Source organism: Zea mays, chromosome 9 (genome assembly GCF_902167145.1).
Source record: "Zea mays cultivar B73 chromosome 9, Zm-B73-REFERENCE-NAM-5.0, whole genome shotgun sequence".
Taxonomy (NCBI): domain Eukaryota; kingdom Viridiplantae; phylum Streptophyta; class Magnoliopsida; order Poales; family Poaceae; genus Zea; species Zea mays.
The window spans coordinates 131,616,972-131,630,033 of NC_050104.1; positions in this window are offsets into that span (position 1 = coordinate 131,616,972).

Genomic DNA, 13,062 nt, shown 5'->3' on the forward strand with positions numbered 1-13,062 from the left:
CCAACCAGTAAATTTGTCACTGCGTGCCCCTGCCTAGATGGGTTGGCGCAAGATGGAACATAAGGGGAAAACGTGACTTGTATTATCTCGCGCCAGGGGTGTGCTCGTAGTAGGGGTTACAAGCGTCGCGAGAGAGAGAGAGAGAGAGAGAGAGAGAGAGAGAGAGAGAGAGAGAGAGAGCCTGTTCGTTAGCTCGTTCCCCCGCGTGACCCCCTTTCGCAGGAAGGCCCTGGACATCCCTTTTATAGATGCAAGGAGAGGGTCCAGATGTACAATGGGGGTGTAGCTATGCGCTAACGTGTCTGGCAGAGGAGTGCCTGAGCCCTGTGTACATGCCAACGTGGCTGTCGGAGAAGTGCTTGAGCCCTATGTACGCGATAACGTGGCCGTCGGAGAAGTGCCTGAGCCCTGTAGAAGCACAGTTGTCGATGCTGCTGGGATCCTGCTGACGTCTCCTTACTTCCGTAGGGGGCTGAGAACCACCGATGTCATGGACGTGCGCGGGGAACCATCATTACCTATTACCGGGGCGAGCCAGATGGGACGCCGGTCTTGTTCCCTCGTAGCCTGAGCTAGCTAGGGTAGGGTAATGATGTATCCCTTGTGGCGCGGTCGGTCCGAGCCCAAGGTCGGGCGAGGCGGAGACTTCTCCTGAGGCCGAGGCCGGGGTCGGGCGAGGACGCGATTCCTCCCAAGGCCAAGGTTGAGGCCGAGCCCTGGGGTCGGGCGAGGCGGAGACCTCCTTCCGAGGCCGAGGCCTGAGGTCGGGCGAGGCGGAGCTTCCTGTTGCACCCGAGGCTGAACTCGGCTGTTGTCAGTCTCACCCTGGTGGGTGGCACAACAGTCGGAGCGGGGCGAGCGACGCTGTTTTCCTATCAGGTCGGTCAGTGAAAGGGCGAAGTGACTGTGGTCACTTCGACCTTGCCGACTGAGGCACGCGTGTCAGGATAAGGTGTCAGGCGATCCCCGCATTAAATCTGCATGCGATACGGTCGGTTGGTGAGGTGATTTAGCCAAGGTTGTTTCACAACGAAGCCTGCCCGAGCTGGGCTTCGGGCGAGTCGAGGGTGCGCCCACCGCCTGAGGAGGCCCTCGGGCGAGGCGTGAATTCGTCCGGGACTATTGTTCCCGCCCGAGGCCGGGCTCGGGCGAGGCGAGATTGCGTCCCTTGGTAGACGAGGCCCTGACCTGAACAGCGCCCATCAGTCTTCGCGGTTTATGCTGAGGATGGTTACCAGCCGTGTTTTAGGAGTGTTGGGGGTACCCCTAATTACGGTACCCGACAGTAGCCCCCGAGCCTCAAAGGGAGTGTTGGTACTCGCTTGGAGGCTTTGCCGCATTTTTTGTGAGGGGACCGGCCTTTCTCGGTTATATTTTGTTCCGGTGGGTGCGTGCGAGCGCACCCGCCGGGTGTAGCCCCCGAGGCCTCAGAGGAGTGGTCTGACTCCTCTGAGGTCTTAATGCTTTTCGTGATGCCTCGACCGGCCTGGTTGTTCCCTCATGCGGCTTGGCCGTAGCCCGGGTGCATGGTCAGGTTCTGAATTTTTAGGCTGGTTTGTTGACGCTGTCAACAGTTTGGCCGTAGCCGGGTTGCGAGAGCAGCCCCCGAGCCTCTGCACGGAGCGAGAGGACGATCAAGGACTATCTCGACTTTTATCATACGCCCCTTCGTCGCCTTTTTGCAAGGATGAAGGGGGGGGGGGGAAAGCGCCATGTTGCCCTCTAAGGGCGCCGAACATGGTGTTTCCAGTGAGTTGCTAACGGGTGATCCGAGTGGACGCCCGTGCCCCATTCGATAAGGGTTGGCTAGTGGCCCAGAGGCGCGCTCCAAAAGTACCTGCAGGTGATTTGCCGGACCCGGACCCATTCGATAGGGTCCGAGGGCTCAATGCCTCCCTCTGGTGGGATTCCGTTACAAAATCGCTCCTGCTGGTCTCAGAAATGTCCTAGGGTACCTCGGGAGCGTAGCCCGAGCCTCGGCCATGTAACAGACGTACCTAGAGTCATCCCTCACTCTGCGTGCTCTGGGGCGGCTGTCGAACCCTTCCGAGGGGCCAGCCTTCGAACCCCTGATCAGTAGTGGGCATGGAGCCCGAGTGCTCTGGGGCGGCTGTCGAACCCTTCCGAGGGGTCAGCCTTCAAACCCCTAATCAGTAATGGGCTTGGAGCCCGAGTGCTCTGGGCGGCTGTCGAACCCTTCCGAGGGGCCAGCCTTCGAACCCCTGATCAGTAGGAGGGCTCGGGGCCCGCTTCCTTCGCTGAGAAGGATCCCTTTTGAAATATCCCCTTTCCCAGTCCCTGTAGCAAGAGAGAGAAAGGGGAAGAGGAAAAGGATATGAATTTAAATAGTGTGGTGCACCTTTTTTGACGCGGTCATCATGGCGGAGGTGAAACGACGCCCTCTTCGCCTGCCAAAGGTGTCGCTTGCCCTGCCGAGGAGTTAATGCGACGGGACGGGCGGTTCGCGGGGCGGCCGTCGCGCGTGCGCGAGTCGTTCGAGGAACGGAACACGTGCGCGTCGTCTTCATGCCGTGGGAGAGGGCTCTCCTGCCGCTTCATGAGAGGACGCGAGCCTGCAGGCGATTTGACCGCTGTTTCCGCCCGTCTGCTGCTGCAATTACTGTCGACCCACTTTTGGCCATATCAACTGTCGCGCCTCCTCTTGCGGCTGACTGACCCATGATCGTTGCACCCAATTGGCACTATTGTGTCACGCGCAGGGCTGCCTCGAGTCACAGCACTGGTTCCGCAGTCGAGAAGACACGACATTGGTGCAAGTGGCAGTGCGGTTTCTTGCACGTAGTAACCGGCACGCCGGTTACATGACGTGTGGGCCCGGGCTTCCATGCTGGACCGCCAGATGCGACGAAGCCGAAAGGGTGCACCATCGCAGTGAGGTTGCACGCCACTTGCATGGCGGTCCGCCCTTTCGACCGCTGGTTTCGGCGAGGATGGAGGGGTGCTTATAACCGTGGGGCGGTTACATGCTCCGCATGCGGCGGTTTGCCTTCTTCGCGTTTTGGGTCAGCTCGCATGACGTGTGGGACCTAGCCCTCGTGTCGTAGGGGGAGGACCCTGGAGCACGTCGGTGGAGACTTTGCCCGTGACGCTTGAGGATGCGGGTGGGGCGAGCCGTCTTTAAAAAGGGATCGATCCCCCGGGCAGTAGCCATGCCTTCGCACTCCCCTCATACATCGCAGCCTTCCACCTTTCGAGCCCCCAGATGGGGAGCACCCGCGTTGCCCTCCTATTGCTGTTGTCGGAGGAGCGCGACCTCGCGGGGGTTGGAGCTCTTCAGCCATCGCTCGGCTTCAAGGATTTTCATCATGCAGCCCGGCTGCAGTCCCTCACCAATGGTCATCCAGGATGATGACCACCAGCTTGGTGGTGGGGAGAAGCAAGCCGGGCTGCAGCCTCTGCCCCGCCCTAAGCTTCAAGGATCTTCATCATCCGTGCTGGGGATGAGGGCAGGGCGAGTTGGGGCCTACCTCCGTGTGGGCCGGCGACCCGCCTTTTCCTCCAGCATTCGGGGGAGAGGGGCATCCTCCAGCTGTGCGGAGGAAGGCGAACTGCTGATGCCTGGCCAGGGTGCAGCTGTCCGTCCTCTGTCCGGGCGACGGTCGTGCTGTGCGCAGATGGCTACTGTCGCCGGTGCTGAAGTGGTGGCAGCCAGAGGAGGTTATCTCCGCCGACGAGACCGTCAGCGCCACCTGTGGTCGGGGCCTCCAGCTCTTTGGCTTTAATGGCTGGTTCTCGTCCCCCATGAGGGGACGTGAACGAGGGCCTTCTAGCGGTAGCGTTTGCCCTGAGGCCATCGCTACTGCTGTCTAGCCACCTGAGACGGAGGTCGTTGCCGCGCTACTGGTGCAGTGGTCGCCGGCGAGCCACCTGGAGTTTGTTGTCCCGCAGGCCCTCTGGTGTGGAGGTTGTTCATACCCGCGGGAGTGGAACCGGAGTCCCGTTTGTAATGGTACCCTGAGTATGGGTGTTTGTTCATTGTGGCTGTCGAGGCCTGAACATCTGGGCATTTGAGTGTAATTCCGTGTTTCTTCCTCATTTCGAGCACTAGGACTCGCCTGTCTGCTAGCTGAACCACTTAGCCGAGCGTGAGTTGCCCTGCGCGGAAGGTGATGAGTGAGGTATCCGTATCCCGGAGGCGTAGGAGTCCCTCGGCTCGGTCGGCCTTGCCGTTTAAAGCCTCTCTTGCTCGGTTTTAGAACCTTCGGCCGCTCTGCGATGAGCTGAAGCCGGAGGTAGCGGTGTCAGCGTGGACGGAGGCGGTGTCGGCTCGAATAGAGGCTTCGTCGGCCCAGGAGCAGGTGGCTTCCCAGGCCGAGGAGGTGCAACAGTGGTGGCTGGAGCTTGGCCAGGTCATCCGCGAGCGGGACCAACCCCGAAGTCACGCTGCCGAGGCCGTGAGCCGGGCTGAGGTCCTCGGGGGACAACCGGTTGAGGCTACGGAGCGGCCAGCCGAGGTGTCTGCTCGGGCCGGGACCCTGGCGGAGGCCCTGGCTGCGAGGGCCCAAGCGCGGTGCTGGCGTCCTCCTTCGAGGTGGAGATCCTTCCGCCCGTGTCGCCGTCTGAGGCCGGGCCAGATTCCGCCGAAGGTGGAAACGACGCCAAGGGTGCTGCTGCTCCCTCTGCCGATGTCTGAACCTGCAGGAACAGTTTGTCTGAAGTATGCATGTGTCTTTTGCGGCCGCTGAGGCCTAAACATCTTATTGTCGTGTTATAAAGCTGCGTTTCCTTTTCTCTTGTTTTGAGTATTCGGACTTGTTCGTCGGTAGCAGAATCGCTTATCCGAGCGAGAGTTACTTTTTGCGGAAGGTGATGAGTGAGGTATCCGTATCCCGGAGGCGTAGGAGTCCCTCGGCTCGGTCGGCCTTGCCGCTTACGTGCACTCTTACTCGTTTGCAGGATTCTGTTATCGATATAGTCGAGAAGGCACGAAAGTCGTTTTCTACCCAAGCTTTAGGACTTGTTCGGTAGCAGGATCGCTTATCCAAGCGTGAGTTACTTTTCACGGAAGGTGATGAGTGAGGTATCCGTATCCCAGAGGCGTAGGAGTCCCTCGGCTCGGTCGGCCTTGCCGCTCAAGGTCCCTCTCGCCGTTTTCAGGGTTTCGTTATCGATATAGTCGAAAGTCGTTTTGGTAGAAAACTTTTTCCGAGGAAAATTTTGACGCAGAGGGGGTTCCCCCCTTCTAGCCCCCGAGGGAGGGTCGGTCTTTGCCGAGGCAAGGCTGACCCTTCCTTGACGGTTAGACTTTATTTACGTATGTAAAGAAAACGAGGTACTTGAACGACTTGAAACATTTTAAGGGTAGAAGCGACGTAGTTGTTGGATGTTCCAAGCGTTGCTATAGACCTCGCCTTGATCGTTGGCCAGCTTGTATGTCCCGGGCTTCAAAATCTTGGCGATGATGAACGACCCTTCCTAGGGAGGAGTGAGCTTGTGGCGTCCTCAGGCGTCTTGCCGCAGCCGAAGTACCAAGTCTCCCACCTGGAACCCTCGGGGCCGAACCATTCAGGCGTGGTAGCGTCGCAGAGACTGCTGATACCGCGCCGAGTGTAGTAAGGCCACGTCCCGAGCCTCTTCGAGCTAGTCCAGTGAATCCTCTCGGCTGGTCTGGTTGCTTCGGTCGTCGTACGCCTTTGTCCTCGGGGAACCATATTCTAAGTCCGTGGGTAGGACGGCCTCGGCCCCATAGACTAGAAAGAATGGCGAGAAACCCGTGGCTCGGCTTGGTGTCGTCCTCAGACTCCAGACCACCGAGGGTAGCTCTCTCATCCACCACTTGCCAAACTTGTTGAGGTCGTTGTAGATCCTCGGTTTAAGTCCCTGCAAAATCATACCGTTGGTACGCTCCACCTGCCCATTCGTCATGGGGTGAGCTACGGCGGCCCAGTCCACACGGATGTGGTGGTCCTCGCAGAAGTCCAGGAACTTCTTCCCAGTGAACTGCGTGCCATTGTCGGTGATGATGGAGTTCGGGACCCCAAACCGATGGATGATGTTTGTGAAGAACGCCACCGCCTGCTCGGACCTGATGCTGGTTAGGGGTCAGACCTCGATCCACTTGGAGAATTTGTCGACGGTGACCAGCAGGTGCGAGAAGACCCGGGTGCCTTCTGCAAGGGACCGACGAGGTCCAGACCCCACACGGCAAACGACTAGGTGATGGGTATTGTCTGTAGGGCCTGAGCGGGCAGGTGCGTCTGTCTTGCGTAGAATTGACACCCTTGGCATGAGCGTACAATCCTAGTGGCGTCGGCCACCGCGGTTGGCCAGTAGAAACCTTGTCGGAAGGCATTCCCCATGAGGGCTCGAGGTGCTGCAGGGTGACCGCAAGCCCCCGAGTGTATTTCTTGCAACAGCTCCTGTCCTTCGACGACGGATATGCATCGTTGGAGAATGCCTGAGGGGCTGCGGTGGTGGAGCTCCTTTCCAGTAAGACGAACGACTTGGCGCGTCGCGCCAGTCGCCGAGCTTCGGCCTTGTCGAGGGGTAGCTCTCCTCGGAGGAGATATTCCAGGTACGGGTCCTGCCAGTTCGGGTTAGGCGTGACCCCATTCCGCTCTCTCTCGACGAGCAGGGCCTCACCGTCGGCGGCCGAGGATACCTCGGGCTGGGCCGAGGCCTCCTCGGGCTGGGCCGAGGCCTCCTCGAGCTCGGGCGTGTCGTCGATCTTGACGGAGGGTTGATGTATGTCTCTGGAAAAGACGTTCGGGGAAACCGTTGTCCGTTCCTAGGCTATTTTAGCCAGCTCATCCGCAGTCTTGTTGTACCGTCGAGCGATATGGTTGAGTTCCAGCCCGTAGAACTTGTCTTCCAGGCGCCGAACTTTGTCGCAGTAGGCCTCCATCTTCTGGTTGCGGCAGTGGGAGTTCTTCATGACTTGGTCAATGACAAGCTGCGAGTCACCACGAGCGTCGAGGCCCCAAACCCCTAGCTCGATGGCGATGCGCAACCCATTAACCGGAGCCTCGTACTCGGCCACGTTGTTTGACGCTGGAAAATGGAGGCGCAACACGTAGCGCACATGTTTCCCGAGGGGTGAGATGAAGAGCAGGCCAGCTCCTGCTCCTGTTTTCATCAGCGACCCGTCGAAGTACATGGTCCAACGTTCGGCCTGGATCGGAGCTGTCGGCAATTGGGTGTCGACCCATTCCGCCAGGAAGTCCGCCAAGACTTGGTATTTTATGGCCTTCCGAGGGGCAAATGAAATTGTTTCGCCCATGAGTTCCACTGCCCACTTTGCTATCCTACCCGAGGCCTCTCGGCACTGGATGATCTCCCCCAGGGGGAAGGATGACACCACAGTCACCAGATGAGACTCGAAGTAGAGTCGCAACTTTCGCCGCGTTAGAATTACCGCGTACAGTAGCTTCTGAATTTGTGGGTAGCGGATCTTGGTCTCGGATAGTACCTCACTGATGAAGTAGACCGGCCTCTGGACGAGCAGTGCATGCCCTTCTTCTCGTCTCTCGACTACGATCGCGGCGCTGACCACCTGAGTGGTTACGGCTACATAGATCAAGAGGGCTTCTCCCGCAGCGGGGGGCACCAAGATGGGCGCGTTGGTAAGGAGCGCCTTTAAGTTTCTGAGGACTTCCTCGGCCTCGGGGGTTCAAGTGAAGCGCTCAGCCTTCCTTAAGAGGCAGTACAGGGGCAACCCTCTCTCGCCGAGGCACGAGATAAAGCGGCTCAGAGCCGCAAGGCATCCCATGACCCTCTGTACTCCTTTCAAATCTTTGATCGGTCCCATGTTGGTGATGGCCGCGATTTTCTCCGGGTTGGCCTCAATGCCCCGCTCGGAGACGATGAACCCCAGGAGCATGCCTCAGGGGACTCCGAAGACACACTTCTCAGGATTGAGTTTCACGCCTTTCGCTCTCAGACACTTGAATGTCGTTTCAAGGTCAGAGAGGAGGTCGAAGGCTTTCCTCGTCTTGACAACGATGTCATCGATGTAAGCCTCGACCGTTCGGCCGATGTGCTCTCCGAACACGTGATTCATGCACCTTTGGTATGTCGCAGCTGCATTCCTGAGAGCACCTAGAGGGGGGGTGTGAATAGGTGATCCTATAAAACTTGAAACTTAATGCACAAAACTTGATTAGGAGTTAGCACAATTAAGCCAAGTGGCTAGAGAGGAGTCTTAGCAAAAACCACAAAGATATCAACACAGAGATGGCACAGTGGTTTATCCCATGGTTCGGCCAAGTCCAACGCTTGCCTACTCCACGTTGTGGCGTCCTAATGGACGAGGGTTGCAATCAACCCATTTCAAGCGGTCCAAAGACCCACTTGAATACCATGGTGTTTTGCTTTTCTTTTCTATATCCCGTTTGCGAGGAATCTCCACAACTTGGAGTCTCTTGCCCTTACAATGATGTTCACAAAGAAGTACGGAGTAAGGAAGGGATGAGCAACGCACACAAGACACGAAATCAGAGTACCAACACACACACAAGTCGCAACAAGAGCTCACAACACAACTCGACGAGTTCACAACTCAAATAGAGCTCTAATTGCTATCACAAAGAATCAAATGCGCGGAATCGAAGTCTTGGTGCTTAGGAATGCTTAGAGAATGCTTGTTGTACTCCTCCATGCGCCTAGGGGTCCCTTTTATAGCCCCAAGGCAGCTAGGAGCCGTTGAGTGCATTCCAGGAAGGCAATTCTTGCCTTCTGTCGCCTAGTGCACCGGACAGTCCGGTGCACCACCGGACACTGTCCGGTGCGGATTTCTTTCCTTCTTTGGCGAAGCCGACCGTTGGCACTTGAGAGCCGTTGGCGCACCAGACACTGTCCGGTGCACACCGGACAGTCCGGTGCCCCCTTCCGACCGTTGGCTCGGCCACGTGTCTCGCGCGGATCGCGCGGCCGACCGTTGGCCCGGCCGACTGTTGGCTCACCGGACAGTCCGGTGAATTATAGCCGTACGCCGTTAATCACTTTCCGAGAGCAGCAAGTTCGCCTGAGCCAGCCTGCACCACCGGACACTGTCCGGTGCACCACCGGACAGTCCGGTGCACCCTGACAGAGCTGACTTTGGCTGAACAAAGCCATCTTTATTTTCAACTTGATTTTTCCTGTTTCCAGCACTTAGACACAATACATTAGTCTCCAAAACAATGTACTAAGTCTGAGAAACATACCTTTATACTTGATTTGTACTTTGTCCACCATTCAACATTTAGGCACTTGTGTTGGACAATAAATCACCAAAATACTTAGAAATGGCCCAAGGGCACATTTCCCTTTCAATCTCCCCCTTTTTGGTGATTTATGCCAACACAATATAAAGCAAGTAGAACAAGTGCACAATCAATTCAAATAAGAACTCAAAATTGTTTTGATTCAAATTTGGCATATATGGATCATTCTTTGCCACCACTTGGTTTGTTTTTGCAAATCAAACTCAATTTCCTATCTCTAAGTCAAACACACTTGTTGAAGCATAAAGAGAGATATTTCAAGAGAAATTGGTCAAGGATTAAAAAACTCCCCCTTTTTCCCATAATTAAGCCTTCTCCCCACAAGAGACCAACTTTTGACAATAAGAGATAAACAAGAGTATTTTGACAATCAAAAACTCATACTCTACTATTTTCAAAATTCACAAGTGGTAGTTGATCCATTTCTTGCTTTGGCCTTATTTTCTCCCCCTTTGGCATCACGCACCAAAACGAGATCAATTTTGGCCCTTTAACCCCATTGCCTCACCAAAATCTTCAACCAAGAGTAAAAAAGGCAATAAGAGTACGAAGATGAACTCAGAATAAGTTACTCTTTCATCGGAGTGCAGTGGAAGTCTTGCATGGTCCAAGTCCACCTTTCCCTTTCAATCCACCTTTGAGACTAAATCAAGTAAACTCAAGCACACAATTAGTCTCAAAGGGTCAAGTTGTAGCATGCCTCCCCCTAAATGAGTGCATCACTTGCAAATGGACTTGTGAGGTCCGGGGATCATGAGTACAACTTGAGCACCATAAATAAACAACAAAATGCAGCTATGGCGGAATCGCCCGAATTATTCCGACTCAAGTGCCTAAGCCCTGCCTTAGAGGCTATACCACACTTAAATGGGAATAACCCGTCAATCCCTCGGATCTAGTCCGACACGGCCACTGACAGGATCAAGTACCACAATCTCACTCGATGGTGAGTCACAGAGCAAATACAATAAAGCATAAAACCATGCATGTAAGAGTATTAAATTATTACATCACCATCGGAGTTTTGCAAAAGTAGTCCTCATTGTTCGAAGTGCAGCGGAAATAAACTAACGGTAAATAAACAGAGAGATGGGGAAGCCTGTCCCATCACTCCTCATGCTCCTCCTCAGCCGAGGTAGGGTCCCACTCGACAGTCCAACCCGGTGGCAAGATGGACGGCCAAGTCACTCCCACAACCATGTCCTCCAGCGAACCTGTAAAATTATGCCACAAGTAAGGCTGAGTATACTAATACTCAACTAGACTTACCCGGTGTGAGGAGTCTACTCCTCTACCTCTAGACATGCAGCTGTTTGGCTGTGGGGTTTGGTTGCCAAAAGCACTAGCTGAGTTCTAAGTCAAGTTTTAACTTTGTCAATTTAAGTGTGACTCTCTTAAGGCTAAAAGTGTACTATCTACTCATACATAGTAGCAAGCATTATTAGCAATCAACATCTTATATCAACTCATCATATTTCCACTTGTTACTCAATGCAGTACAATGGATCAAGCAGTCTCATTAGCTGCGAGAAGCAGACGATTCGAATCGAGTTTTTATCCTTGCAAGGTAAACCTAAACACACGACGTGGCGAGGCACTCCGTCCCCACACACATCAACCGTCCCATCGATTCCCTGGCAACAGAAAGGGGCTCACCGCCTTGGCGTACAATGCCTCACTGACCCCGACTGCCGTCGTGCAGTGACCACACTTGTACCCACCATAACCGGAATGGGAGACCACGTCTCAGGTCGCGTGAGGAGGGCAATCTGCGGGCAGGTTCACTCAGGTACTAGGCTTACCGATTTACCATATTTCTCGGTATGTGTTTAGTACATTCAAACGCTTGACACAGGTATCCGCATGTTAATCCTTATTCCATTTTCCCATCTCGTAGACAACCAATCCCCATGGATTGTTGTCCACAGACTAGTGTCATGATGATATGAAAGTGGGTACAACCAATTCCTGATCTCGCGCGAGTGCTAGAAAAATCACTCGTCTTCTACCGAGATCCTAATTAAATAAATCAACTATTCGACCTAGCATACTAGTATCCATCTCAAAAGGATTCCTAAGATCATGCAACTAGGGTTTCAGTCAACTCCTACACTTAAGTGCACAATACAAGCCTACAAACATTAAGTGCAGTAAAATAGCATATATAACGGTTATGCATAAAACCGGGGCTTGCCTTCCAAGGCTGTGGCAGGCAGATCCTCTGGTGCAGACTCGGGTGCTGGATCCGGGGCTACCTCCTGAGCAGCTCCTTGCTCCGGCACGAGGATATACTCTCCGTCGGCAAGGTTACAGTCTATCGAAATGCAATAAACATGTATGTCATGATTATGCAGGATTTAAATAACATCATACTAGGAGAAGAAAAACTAAGTTAATAAGTAACTTAGGGTTTGCCTGGTCATATGGGGCCTTTAGTGGTTTATGCTTATTCCTCTAGGTTTAGGTTTTGTTAATGATGACCATAGTGGATTGGCATTTCCTTTATATATTTAAGTGGACAATTTACAAATGGTTTTAGGATGACACTAATTTCCATTATTCATTTTCCTTTCTTTAATTTCTATTTATGAAATCTAGTGGGGGTTTGAACTACAACAATAGTTTAACTTTCTCCACAAATTCTGTAAAAAAGTACAGTGGGTTGCCATTGGTCACTATAGCCCATTCTAGGAAATTGAGGTTCAAAACAAAAAGGCTATGCTTTAGACAAAAATAACAAAAGTTGAGTAAATGGGCCACTTTGTACTACAACTCTTAATTAGGGGTGGGTTCTGTCCTAAAGGTTATTTTTGTTGGCATCTAATAGCAATAATAGGCTTCTGTGCCAAAAATCACAGAAAGCTAAGGGATGGTTAGTCAGTTATGATTTTCTAAAGTTTAATGCCAAAAAGGCACTTTCTACTACATTGTTATTTAAAAAATGTCAAACAGCAGCTTTCATATTTTTCCTAAGTTCTCAATAACCAATCATTAATTATCCCAAGGGTTGGGGTGTTTTCACCTTGGGGTCATTTTTGTAGGGTTTTTCTAAGTTTTTCTTGTTTTCTTCAAATAAAAGGGATCCTACTTATTTCATACTAAACCAGGGTATAATAGATTTTTCTAGGGAACTACATTGAACACATATTCTAACAAAAATAGGGGTGCCCTCTGGTTCATTATTTAAATCACCTTTTCTATTTTTCTTAATCTTAAGCATATTGTAAATTAAATGGCAAAAACTAACTTAAAGGGTTGGACAGAGAAGTTTAGCATTTTTAAATAGGTCAGTAGGTGGATATAAACTTCTCCAAATTTTTCTAACTCTAGTCAAATAGTGCAACTATTTTTATCCCTATTATTTAGCTTTTGGTCAAAACAATAATTAATTCAGAACCCTAAAGTTTGCTGTAGTACATAGGGGTTTTATATTTTTCCTAAGTAGTTTACATTATTTAAAGTCTGACAAAATTGGATTGACTAAATTTGGATGAATAAAACAGAAGTTATGAATTAGTAAAGTTCTGTTCAAATTTAAAATCAGATTTAATAAAGGTTTTCTAGAAAAGCAGTTTACACCGAGGAACCTGGGTTATTTCCAAACTAACCCTCTCAGTTATACCCCTGTGTTACTATTCCTGTGAGTCTCTGACATTTCACAAAACCCCCCAAACTTCTTTTCTTCTCCCCCGCGGTCCTTCCCTAGGTTTAAACAGTACCCGCAAGAAAGAAAAGGGTGGCGCGGCTTACCGGCGGCGAGATAGGTCTGGCGAGGGGCGGGGTTGGCTCGGGGAGGCTCTGGCGGTCACAGCGATGTACGGCTCGACGGCGGGGATGA